The sequence below is a fragment of the Anomaloglossus baeobatrachus genome, unplaced genomic scaffold (genome assembly GCF_048569485.1).
Source record: "Anomaloglossus baeobatrachus isolate aAnoBae1 unplaced genomic scaffold, aAnoBae1.hap1 Scaffold_78, whole genome shotgun sequence".
Classification (NCBI taxonomy): domain Eukaryota; kingdom Metazoa; phylum Chordata; class Amphibia; order Anura; family Aromobatidae; genus Anomaloglossus; species Anomaloglossus baeobatrachus.
The window spans coordinates 81159-86738 of record NW_027445162.1 but is presented as its reverse complement, the minus strand read 5'-3'; the positions used below and the strand labels follow the sequence as shown (position 1 = coordinate 86738).

Sequence of the window (5580 nt, the reverse complement as noted above, 5' to 3'; positions counted from 1 at the left end):
CCGACCGACTGAGAGGAACCCTGAGAACTACATCTCCTTCAAGCTTGAGCTCTTGGCACTGGTGTGGGCTATCACCGAGCGGTTCCGCCATTACCTGGCAGCAGCCAAGTTCACCGCGTACACAGACAATAACCTGCTGACCCATCTAGATACGGCCAAGCTGGGCGCGTTGGAGCAGCGGTGGGTGACCAGGTTAGCCAACTACGATTTCACCATCAAGTACCGGGCCGGCCGTACCAACGTCAATGCCAATGCACTCTCCCGGATGCCCCACCTGTCGGAAGAGGGGCCAGAGGATGATGACCTCGAAGAGATCGAGTTGCCTGCATTTCACCGGCCATTCACTGAGAAGGTGCACGTCTACCAACAACGGGTGAACCTGGATCCGCTGCCCCGACAGGACTGGCAGGAAGCTCAGGACCAGGCACCTGCTGTCCGCCTGGTCAAGACTCTAGTGGAACAGGGTTCTGCTGGGATAGACCCTGCTGCCCCTGCCGAAGCCCAACGTCTGTGGCAAGAATGGACCCGGCTATACCAACACCAGGGGAAGTTGTATCGCGAGCTGATTAATCCAAAGACTCACGAGAAGATCCGCCAGCTGGTGATTCCCCAGGCTAACGTGCCCACCGTCCTGCAAGCATACCATGATGGTGCAGTGCACTTCGGGTGGAAGAAGCTAGAGATGTTGTTAAGAGAGCGGTTCTATTGGAGTGGAATGCGGGAATCTGTGGAGGCCTGGTGCCGAGAATGTGGCCCTTGCGCATTGAGAAGGAAGGACGAGGCCAGCCAGAAGGCACCCCTACACCCGATCATTACACACCAACCGCTGGAGCTGGTTGCCCTTGACCATGTAAAGCTCACCCCCAGCCGAAGTGGGTACACCTACGCTCTGACCATCGTAGACCACTACTCGAGGTTCCTGGTGGTTGTCCCAGTTAAGGACTTAACCGGCCGCACCGCTGCTAAGGCTTTCCAGGCTTATTTCTGTTGACCGCATTGGTACCCGGAGAGGGTGCTTACCGACCAGGGTCCGGCCTTTGAAGCAGAGGTATTCCAGGAATTCTGCCAGTTGTACGGCTGCAAGAAAATCCGGACCACGCCTTACCACGCCCAAACCAATGGCATTTGTGAAAAGATGAACCACTTGGTCCTGGGCCTCCTCAAGACGTTACCACTGGAAGAGCGGAACCTGTGGCTGGAGAATCTACCTGACCTGGTCGATATGTACAACAACATCCCTTCCAGCTCTACGAAATGCACTCCAGCATACCTGATGAGAGCTCGTCCCGGCCGGCTACCAGTGGATCTGGAAATGGGCTTGGAAGCTTCAGAAGCACTCCTGTCGACAGCTGAATGGGACACTCGGCGGAGGACACAGTACCGACAGGTCCAGGAGTATGTTGAAAAGAACTTGTGCCGGAGTCGGGGACAACAGGAGCAGTGCTTCAACAAGAAGGCGCCTGCCGGTTCCTTCCAACCTGGGGATGTAGTGCTGAAGCGGAAAAGAAGGGCCCACAAGCTGGATGATCAATGGGAAAAAACCCCGTATGTAGTCCAGCCCACAGGATGGGAGAATGGGAAGGCCTACCAGATCAGCCGTGACCAGGGGGGGACTTTGGCCACGGTTTCCCGAGACCACCTGAAGAAGTGCCCACCAGCATTGAGAGTAGCGGATGAGGCTCCAGTTCCCAGTCCAGTGGAGAAGGAAAAAGAGGTAATCCACACCATGATGGGTGATTTTCCAGCAGACTGGCCTACACAGAACGGTGCGGTGATCCTTCCAGTGATACTGTTCCCACAACCCGTGGATGAAGAAATGATGGAAACGGTTAACCGCGAGCCAGTGCCCAGGGATGTACCTGTACCCAGCTCCCCTACGCCTCCGCCTGCCCCACATGATAGCAGGGAGGAGGAACTGACTGTTCCCTCTGCCCCACTGCCTGTCACCACTGACACCGGATCCCGAAGGTCCACTCGCCCCAACCTAGGTAGACCCCCACTTAGGTACAGGGAAACTACTCTTTAAAAGGGGGGGGCTTTATGTGTTGAGTGTACCAGTTTGAAAGTTTTAAATGATAAGTAAAGATGATCAACCAAAGAAGTTTACCTGATTGAACCGTGATTAAACCGGCCGTTGCCGGCAACTGTTGTCCCCGTAGGGACTGTGCAACCATTGCGTAAGGAACTGCTTACGGACAAGCCCGAGAACTTGCAGGGCAACCACAAACTTAGTGCAATGTAAATAAAAATGTTTGTTGGCTTGACACCGTTACCGCCTCCGGAGAGGCTGATTTGGGAGGATGGGCCTGGAGGAAAGGGATGGCCTAGGCCCGCCACTACCGTAACCGGTGGCGATCCTCCGGGGGTTCAGGGGTCCCCTTGGACGTGGGCCCCCTGAAAGAGACAGAACCCGCTCGGGCAACTTGGTGCTGGACTGGGGTCAAGGGGTGCTGCCCGCTTCTTAGGGGCAGCATCAGGGCCAGGTTGTTTGGGTGGGAGAAGAGCGGAAGCTGTACCGTTGTAAAATGTTTATGATGCTTTTACATGTTTTACCGTTTTATTCTTTTTCAGTTGTGAAAATAAAACCGGTGATGGACGGGCAGCCCGCGGACGGTCTGCATTTTACTATAGGGGAATGTGGCGCCCTGGACAAGCCAGGTCGTCACAGGTACTACACCAACACGCTCTACACTCCGGCTAGGCACACCGAAGCTAAACACAAATCCTAGTTGCCTTCCTCCAGGGGCTGATGTCCACACCAGGGGGTGGGCCAGGCGGTTGATCCCACCCACCGAGGAGTTCACAGTCCTGGAGGCGGGAAAAGGAGTCAGATTAGAGATCAGTTTTGGAGTTAGAGAAGTGAAGAGGAGAGGAGACTGACCGTGTCCGTGTGTGTGGCCCGGGCACTCAGCAAGGTTGGCAGACGGTGGTGACCTTCTGCAGGAGAGGCTGATTGGAGTGAACCGTACGGACCGGGGATGGGCGGTGGCCCGCCGGTACCAGATCGGGGAGTGAAGAGAAGCCAGCACCATCCGGCAGGGCCTACGGACCCCGACCAGGCTAGGAGTCGCCGTAAAACCGGTCAAATCCGTTAGCGACAGGAACCTCCAGGGTTTCCCAGCAGTCAAGACCCGATTGAAGGCAACAGCTCACACCGTAGAGGGAAGCACAGTCACCGCCAAGGCTACAGTTCCCAGGGCCAGAGCCTGCGGGCAAAAGGGGCTCCCTCAGCATCCATCCAAGCTGGGGAGCGGGTTACCGGTGGGAAGCCCGCTAGATTTTGGGGGAATAAAAGGGGTCCACCACCACATCCCCACAGGTGCACACCCACCCATCAAAGAGAGCTATAAGCCAATACCACCTTCACATTGCCAGTGTACCAAGGACATGTTGAGCAACATGAAGGCGGCTGGGGTTATCCGTGACAGTTGTAGCCTTTGGGCAGCTCTGTTGATCCTGTTAAAAAAGAAGGACGGCACCATTCCCCGTATTGAGGAATCGCTAGCTGCATTGAGAACTGCAAATTATTTTTCTACCCTTGATCTCACTAGTCACTATTGGCAAGTGTCCGTTGCTGAGGCAGACCGGGAGAAGACCGCCTTCGCCACCCCTATGGGTCTCTGCGAGTTCAAAAGCATGCCCTTCGAGCTGTGCAATGCGCCAGGAACCTTCCAGAGGCTGATGGAATGCTGCTTGGGACAAGATTTTAGGGTGTATAAAAAGGGAGATTAGATCCCGTGATCCCAACGTATTGTTACACATCTATAAATCACTTGTAAGGCTACATCTGGAATATGGGAACCAGTTTTGGGCTCCACATTTTAATAAGGACATTCAGAAGTTAGAGTCAGTTCAAAGGTGGGCAACTAGACTACTACAAGGAATGGAAGGCCTCCCATATGATGACAAGTTGAAAAAGTTATTAAGTGATTATTGGCTGCAATGGGGCTTTCTGGCTGGTGCCAGCCTCTCTTCTTAGCACACAGGAACCACAATCCCTACACCATGCTTCAATGGATTCTCTCATCCCAGCCCAGTAAAACTACATATTTTACACAGTCATAAGCAGCCAAAAGGGATCTATTCTATTCAATTGCAAATGATCTAGATAAGACTGAGAATAAGATACTGCACGGGACATAGCAGAGTTGGTCAAGTTGAGTGGAGATGAGTTTGCTATTTGGCACAGCTTTTTGCATCAATAAAGCAAGTAAAAGGTGTGAAAGATAAAAAAAAGGGTGAAAGTGTGAAAAGTGAATTGGCCAAATTGAGGTGCATATAAAGTTTTTGCTTTCTTTCAATTCACTAATGGGGCTCATTTGAATCAGGTGAATTGAGTTCTGCTTTTGGAAACTGGGTTAAGAAGGGGTGCACCGGTCCTGGAGGTACTGCAATACCAGGTCAATGCGTGGAGTGGACAGAGCAAGATTTTTTCCATCTCCTTGTTCTAAAAATCCATTTAATATATGGTCCCCAGAGAGGGGACGTATCAGATATTAAACTGATAAGAACAGATTTAATTTTTTTTTTTTTCTGTTTATCAGTAGGACTTCAAAATAACAAAGGTGATCGCCTCCCGTTGCCTGGGAACCGTCCAGGCACAAGAGGGCTATGTGTCACCAGAAGGCGCACACACTTCCTCAAGGCCGGCAGACGTGCAATCCCAGGCACCTTCCAGTACCGACCAAGGTAGCGTCCTCCGAAACTACACTTGATCTTAGCCAAAAGGCCGAGAAGCTATAACCCGAATTGGTTACGGCCTTGAGTGGCACCCTGGCCTATACCGGACACATCTTAGGGAGAGGGAGACAAACCCACGCCTACAGAAGACATTTTGTCACCCAAGCCAACCCTTGAAAAGGCTGTTTTGCAGAGCAAAAACAAGAAGAATGGTGCTTTTTGCAGCCGCCGCCCACTGCAATGAATCTGAATAACTCCTCCTTTTGGACACAAGCACCTCCCCTCCCCCTTGCAGTCTTTCCAATTCATGATACAAAAAGACGGACGGACAGGACAGGACAGGACAGGCTGCCTGACTTTCCGTCACTGCCACCCTTTGCCATCCTTGCCCGTAGAAAGCCCTTTCATCATCCCCAAACCCTAATCTTTTCCCTTCCCTTCCCAGATGCGTCTCACTCCCTTTCATTAGGAAGTGAGCGCAGCCTTTTCTCCGTTCTGCACATGCGCGACGTTAAACACAAATGCGCAGGCGTGCGTTCCATTACCCTCACTGCATTCCACTCCCATACAGGAAGTGGGCGCAGCTATTACTACGGTCGCACATAAAAGAACCCACGGCCACCACTGCACATAGCTTACTCCACCACAGGACACCCACTTCTACACCAACACAGGTAAGACAGGATCGGCACCTCTATGCTCCTGTTACAATCAGGCTCAGTCACCATGTGATAACGCTCTCAACTCTTTAGTTGCAGGCTCCCCTTGCTTCACCTCCACTGGCTGTGCTGCCATTTCCTCTCCCACCTGGAAGGTATACTTTATTCCACTATTTTCCTGTTTCTCTCTTCCCCCTTTTCCCATAACCTACTTTTATCTGCATTTGTGGGGTATCTATAT

At 52.4% G+C, this 5580-nt stretch overlaps 1 pseudogene; it reads right to left on the bottom strand.

Annotated features, from left to right (window-relative positions):
• Window positions 1–4363: 4363 nt before the first annotated feature.
• LOC142288108 (U2 spliceosomal RNA) lies at window positions 4364–4570 on the bottom strand (annotated as a pseudogene).
• Window positions 4571–5580: the final 1010 nt, after the last annotated feature.